Source organism: Lissotriton helveticus, chromosome 5_1 (genome assembly GCF_964261635.1).
Source record: "Lissotriton helveticus chromosome 5_1, aLisHel1.1, whole genome shotgun sequence".
Classification (NCBI taxonomy): Eukaryota; Metazoa; Chordata; class Amphibia; order Caudata; family Salamandridae; genus Lissotriton; species Lissotriton helveticus.
The window spans coordinates 509,649,322-509,656,542 of NC_136065.1; the positions used below are offsets into that span (position 1 = coordinate 509,649,322).

The following is a 7,221-nucleotide window of genomic DNA, read 5'->3' on the forward strand; positions in this document are numbered from 1 at the left end:
AGGGGCACCACCACATCACTCAGGGGCACCACCACATCACTCGGGGACATCACCACATCACTCTGGGAACACCACCACATCACTCTAGGAACACCATCACATCACTCGGGGACACCACCACATCACTGGGGGACACCACCACATCACTTGGGGACACCACCACATCACTCGGCGACACCACCACATCACTCAGGGGCACCACTCAGGGGCACCAACACATCACTCGGGGACATCACCACATCACTCTGGGAACACCACCACATCACTCTAGGAACACCACCAAATCACTCGGGGACACCACCACATCACTCGGGGACATCACCACATCACTCTGGGAACACCACCACATCACTCTAGGAACACCACCACATCACTCGGGGACACCACCACATCACTCGGGGACACCACCACATCACTCAGGGGCACCACTCAGGGGCACCACCACATCACTCGGGGACATCACCACATCACTCTGGGAACACCACCACATCACTCTAGGAACACCACCACATCACTCGGGGACACCACCACATCACTAGGGAACACCACCACATCACTTGGGGACACCACCACATCACTCTGGGACACCACCACAGTACTCTAATACACCACTACATCAGTCTAATACACCACCACATCACTCAGCCCAACCACATCATCACTCGGGGACACCACCACATCACTCAGAGGCACCACTCAGGGGCACCACCACATCACTCGGGGACATCACCACATCACTCTGGGAACACCACCACATCACTCTAGGAACACCACCACATCACTCGGGGACACCACCACATCACTCGGGAACACCACCACATCACTCGGGGACACCACCACATCACTCTGGGACACCACCACATCACTCTAATACACCACTACATCAGTCTAATACACCACCACATCACTCAGCCCAACCACATCATCACTCAGCACCACAACAGCACTGTCCTTGCTTGCTACCAACAAGCATTGCCATAGCCAATAGGACTCGCATTAGGGAAAGTGTAAGCTATTGGCTTTGTGAATAACAATGCTATTAATTTATATATTTTCAAAGCCAACACATAGTAAAAAATGTGTCATTTACAATAGCAATAGCTCACACTTTCCTAATGCGAGACCTATTGCATTGCAAATGCTTGTTTCTTTATGCTTCCCATCCGTGTTGCTCTTTATGCTACCCCCGTTGCTTCTTCACCTCCCACCCTTCAACCATTGTTTCTGCTGCTTCTTCCCCTCCCCTCCCACCCTTGTCTGTGTTGCTGCTTACCCTCCCCTGTCCGTATTGCTTCTTCCCCCCTCCCCATTCTCCAGTTGTCAGTGTTGCTTCTTCCCTCCCATCTCCCACTCTCCTGTTGTCCATGTGCCCCCCTCCCCAGCCAACATAAGAAAAACAAAATCTCCAAGATGCCATATATATTGCCTTGTTTACGGCTTCCACCTTTACACCCTCCGCCCTGGTGTCCATGGTGCCCATCCCCACCCTACTCCTGTTGTCCATGCTGCCCATCCCCACCTGCTATAAGAAACAAGCATTTGCAATGCAATAGGTCTCGCATTTGCGAGAGTTTAAGCTAATAGTATTTTAAATGACAATTCCTTTTATTTATATTTTTAAACGCAAAACGTAAATAAAAGGCATTGTCATTTACAATGCCAATAGCTCAAATTCGAGTAAATGCGAGACCTATTGCATTGCAAATGCTTGTTTTTATATGAACACCAACTAACGCATGGGCTATTTATAGACAAAACATTAAGGCGCTCTGTCAAGCATTCAGGATATGCAAAAGAGAAAAAATACATGGGGCACGAGAACAAACTCAATAAGTACAAATCCATATTAAACAACTCAGTGGGATATATAGTACGTGGCCAAAGATTTGAATCCGATATACCCAAGAAACAGCGAGAGGCTTATACAAACTGCTTAATGCGGAGACTGCTCTTTGTTAGTGATGGATAGATAGTGCGCAAGCTTGTGCCACGTACTCGACTGGTTTTGGCACCAGACGTTTAAAACAGCATCATGAAATGGAATCTAAAGGTAAAGAAAAAGGATCAATCTGTGGGTCTTCGATTTTTTATTCTACAGAGAAGGGGAATTGGATGCAGGTGTACCCGCGCTGCCGCAGAATGATGATCGCTTTCTATATATTGATACTATTTTAGCTGCTTCTCAAACAACATCACCATTACCGAAAACGGTCAACCAAAGCCTTCGGCTGCTACTGTTACAAAATCACAAACGGTTTGATATTTAACCCCTTTGTCTGCCCTCCTAATAAGGAATCTTGCATACACGACCGAAAAAAAAAAAAAGTACAAGAACCAAACCATTGAGAAAAAAATGAGGGGGGATTGGGACAGACGGAAGCATTTACCTGTGATGCAGAAGCGCCTGGGTGTTTCGCAATCCGGTTAGAGATTGGCCCCGTCTGGCGTCTCTGTTAAATATGAACCGAGAACGCAGGAGAAAAACAAGTCTGTTCTGGCTTTCTTTTTTATAAAAGTAGTCTGCATTTTAAAACCAGGAAGTCAGGCATCCTTGCCCGTGACATGGGCGGGGCCTGTGACGCAGCCGGAAGAGGCTGGTGTTGCTCGTTGATGCGGGGCTCCCATCATGGAGGGAGAGCCCCGCGGTAGCGTGAAGATCCAGAGAAGTGCCCCACGTGTGGAGATGCGCCGGAGAAAAGGAGCTCAGCGAGGCGACGCGACAAAAGAGCACAGTGAGTGGAGGGGGGGGATATGTGTGTCTGTGTGTGTGCGCGTGTGTGTGCGCGTGAGCCCCGTGAGTGGTGGGGGGGTGCGTGCGTGTGTGTGTGTGCGTGCCTGTCTGCCTGTGTGTGTGTGTATGCCTGGGTGGGGAGGGGGGTGTGTGTGTGCGCGGGGGAATGTGTGTGCGCATGCGTGACTGTGTGTGATTCAGAGAGGCTGCAAATGCGAGGCAGGGGATGTGCACGGCGCCGTGCGTGCCATCGAGGAGGAATCTGAGACAGCGAGGCTCGTGCCTGAACGCTGTCTCACATTCCCCCGAACACGCCGACAAAAGGTCCTTCGCTACGCTCGACCTAAAAAAATACTATGACGCTGCCAGCACTGGGCGAATCATAATGCTTGTTTTCTAACTTTGCTTTTTTCTAACTTTTCTTTTAGCCATCTGCACAGTCACACTGCATGGCTAAAAGACATTGGCAAACCCAACACCTTTCGAATAGGCGAGACTTGAATGTATGACGTTTCAACGCATACATTCACAACGCATGGCTTTACAACGCGGTCATTACAATGACCGCATTGCGCTGGACTTAGGAATAGTATTAATTACTCTTCCTACTCCAGTTTGTGCAACAGCAGGGACGGTGTTGGATTTAAAATACAACATATTCCCTGGTGTTGCACACCCCCTACAGCAAGTCGCGGAAACGACTTGCGATGTAATGGCATGCGTGGTAACAACGCAGTTGTTGTAACGACTGTGTTGTAAAGCCATGAGTTGGGGAATCAGAATTGTAAACGCTGTTCCCCCGAGAGGTCCTGGCGTTGCCAAAGCTTGTTTTTAATGTTTAGAAGTAGGTGTTGGTTTTGACAAATTATACTTTTTAACAAAAATTTGAACTTATGTTTGTGTGTCTCTGACTGAAATGTACATGATGCTTTTCTGGTTTTATTATTGGGTATGGCTTGTTATGTGTTGGATAATAAAGATTTCCTTACCTGATGTCTTCTCTGGAGAGTGGAAAGCGTATAAATCTAACTAATGTAAATGTAGTATAACAGCTATGGAATGTACTGCAGCATTACGTCTTCTTACACATCTTTTGGGCTTCCGTGGCCACCAATCAAATACTAGAGTCACCCCACTATTCTGAGATACACGGGCAACATGGAAAGAGGGGCAGAGAGACTCTTACACTGGGACATAGGAACAGTAAGTCTGATCCAGGGAAACACTTACCTGGGAGAGCCGGGCCTGACCTGCTGATCACTGGAAACTGGCACACCAGTGAGGCAAGGGAGTCTGACACTGGGACAATGTCACCACTCACAGCAGTGGAGTGTAACACTGGGACAGAATTTTAAGACTGGGGTAGCGACACTGGGATGGGCCGAAGAGACTGACGCTGGGACAGGGTAAACGAGGACACTGGGGCAAGGGACATACACTCTCGGTTGGGGGGGGGGACTGGTTTTGGCCTACTGGACCAGAAGAGAGTGGCCCTTGGATAGGAACCATTTACACTTCATCAATGGGAACCCTACCACTGGAGTAAGGGACATTGACATTGGTACTGAGGAAACTGAGACCCTCCAGGACAAGGGCTACTCTGACACCAGGCCACGGGTGACTCTTACACGGATGATAGGGACTGACATTGGTATTGAGGAATTCTGGAACCCTAGGATCAGGGATACTCTGTCACCGGGCCACAGGTGACTCTTACACGGATTATAGGGACTGACAGTGATACTAAGGAAACTAAGGCCCTAGGACAAGGCCTACTCTGACATGGACCAAAGGCGACTCTTACACAGATGATAGGGACTCTCTCATGCTGGGACAGGAAGACATTGACAGAGTGGCAGGAAAGCACTCAAAACTGGGGTTGATCAAGATCACAAACCCAAACCCCCTTAAACAGCTCTCCAAGTAAAGAAAACTGTTTCAAGCAGTCAACACACTTCTGACCACAACATCTGTCAGCGCCAAGAGGCCATGTCAATGGCAGACAGGGCCCTAAATCAAAACACTTTGAATTCTTCAGTGCTAGATAATAAACTTCGGAGACGGAGTTTAGAAAATCCGAGAAGCACAACTCGTGGCCTATACTAGCACCTAAGATTGTACGAATATTATAGCCATAAAAGTTCATCTGTCCATTAATGGCATTCTGGTCCACCATTTCAATACTTATATTTATTATTCTCAATTTTTAATTTTTAATATTTAATGCCCACCCCTCTGGTTGGGTCTTACACCGCTTCTGCCTCGGCTATACCAGATGTTAGAAGCAACCTTCCTCTTCATAGGCACTCGCTTGCGGCTCTGGCCAATATTTCGCAAAAAAGGCCTCTAACAACCACAACAGCCCTTGGCAGTGGGTTATTATAATGCTATAGTATAGTATGTCAAAACAGGCCAATTTATTGCACAATATGGCACACACGGTAATCATCGCATAACATAAAGAATAAATTATTATAGAACTGTGTAGCAAAGCTGAGCGTAGGATTGCTTATGCTATAGCATTGCAAACCACAACCTATTATGGAATAGCAAAGCATCACGTGTTATAGAATATCAAAGCAGGAACACAGCATACTACTAACATTGAATATGATGAAATAGCATAAGAAAGCACATCATGTTATGGAAAAGCATAGCAAAGTATGGCATTGCATTGTACAGCAAACCAAAATATGGTATGTAACATAGCGTAGTTTGACATGGCAAAGCATAGTTGAGATTAGCAAATGACCGAATCCCACAGCAAAGCCTCTCAAACTGCAGTGTAGCGAAGCAAATCGTAGTACAGCACAGCGTGGCCTAGCAAGGCACAACATAGCAACATATAGCATGGTGATAATCTGACGACGTATAAAGCATAGTAAAGGGTAGCACAACACTGCTTAGTACAGAAGAATCAACACAATGTACAGATGGAATGTCCAAAAAACTAAAAAAAGCAACAGGACAAAACTTGGGACTTGAAAGGGTAAACTCAGTGAATTGCATCAGAAAGCTCAGACAAACAGAGGTAGTGAGTGGGGAGAGAGTAAAAGGTGAAGGGAGAAAGGAGTCAAAGTAGGTGGAAAGTGGGGGAGAATGGATATGAAAAAGTGGTAAAGAGTCTCATGGTGAAGCGCAAGTGTGGGAGACCTGCTAGAAAGATGGTGAAAAGGGAGGACACTGTAAGAGGCATTGAAGAGACCTATGGGAATTGAGACAGGCAGGGTGAGAAAGAAAGATGGGAAGGAAATTAGGTGAGAAGAGGCAGCGAGAACTAAGAGCAGCTAGAGATGGGTGGGACCTGGGAGTGCATCGGGGAGAGAGGTAGGGGGCACAGACAGAAAAAAATACTAAACTGACCAAGACAAAGTGTCAGGACGAAAAAGAACGAGCAAACAGAGAGAGAGGGGGGTGAGACAAGAGGACAGACAAAAAGAGCAGAACCTAACAAGTGGAAAAAATTAAAAAAATTAAGAAGTCAAGTTTCAACCAAATCAAAGTGAAACAAAAAAGAAAGAGGGGACTGAACAATAAAAAACTAACCAAAACAGCGACAGAAAACAATCAGAAAGTAATCAAGTAAAATAAAAGCGGATTATGGGCTCTATGAAGAAACAACGAACAAACTGAAATTATGTAAAGTTTTATCTCGGTATAAGTAAAAGAAAGAAACTTGATGATCGAAAGTCTAGATGAGAGATAAAGCAAGTAAGGTGGAGGGCAGCGCCCATCCCCCTACCCTCCGTCACCACGGCACTGTTGGGGGGTGGGGGGTGCAGGCATGTTGGTTGGCGGGGGGGGGGGGGGTCACACTCACCTCACTGGTCGTATCGCTCCAGGCTCCTTTCTCAGGCTCCCCTCCAGCAGCCTCCAGCTCCATGCTCAATCCTGCAGCGTGGGGGTGTCTGCGCCAGGGTTCCTTCCTTCCACAAGTGTCTCCCGCCTGCACCCCTGAGGCCTGGAAGCCCCCGCGGCCCGCAAAGACCCGGAGCACAAAGTGCCTCACAGCGGAACAAAGGAGGCGCTTCCAACTCTGCCGGGCTCCACTGCTGCCCCTCCCCCGAGCTGTCTTTTTAATTTTCTCTGATCATGTGTCTTCTTTTCACACTCCCTCTCCGCTCCCCCCTCCACCCTTCCGCCCCTCACCTGCCGCGTTGCCCAAAGCAAAACTGCATATTAAGAGTAAAATCGGTGGGCAGTGCGTGGTGTGTAGTTGTTCACGGGAAGGACGGCCGGGGAACCCGGTGTACACCGGGAAGCAGGCTGAAAGCGCTCGCAGGAGTGCGCCAACTTGTCATGCTCACTTCTCCCTAAGTCCTTCCCCTCACCCCCTCCCCCTCCACCCTCCTTTCTCTCCATCCAGGGAGAAGTGTTCTCTGTGGGGAAAATGGGAAAACAGGTTCTGCGGGGCCGGCAAGTGGCAAGCAGACGCTGTGTACACAACTTGGTAGTGAGAGGGGAACTGCGTGCAGGCCTTGGTGGGGGGG

General features: G+C 48.1%; 1 protein-coding gene across 1 annotated transcript in view; it reads right to left on the reverse strand.

The window, feature by feature from the left end:
• Nucleotides 1-6,947, reverse strand: part of ARHGEF19 (Rho guanine nucleotide exchange factor 19) — a 368,972-nt gene extending 362,025 nt beyond the window's left edge. Inside the window, exon 1 of the mRNA XM_078642838.1 lies at nucleotides 6,552-6,947. The gene's annotated coding sequence lies outside the window, so the exon portion shown is untranslated. The remainder of the gene's footprint in view (nucleotides 1-6,551) is intronic.
• Nucleotides 6,948-7,221: the final 274 nt, after the last annotated feature.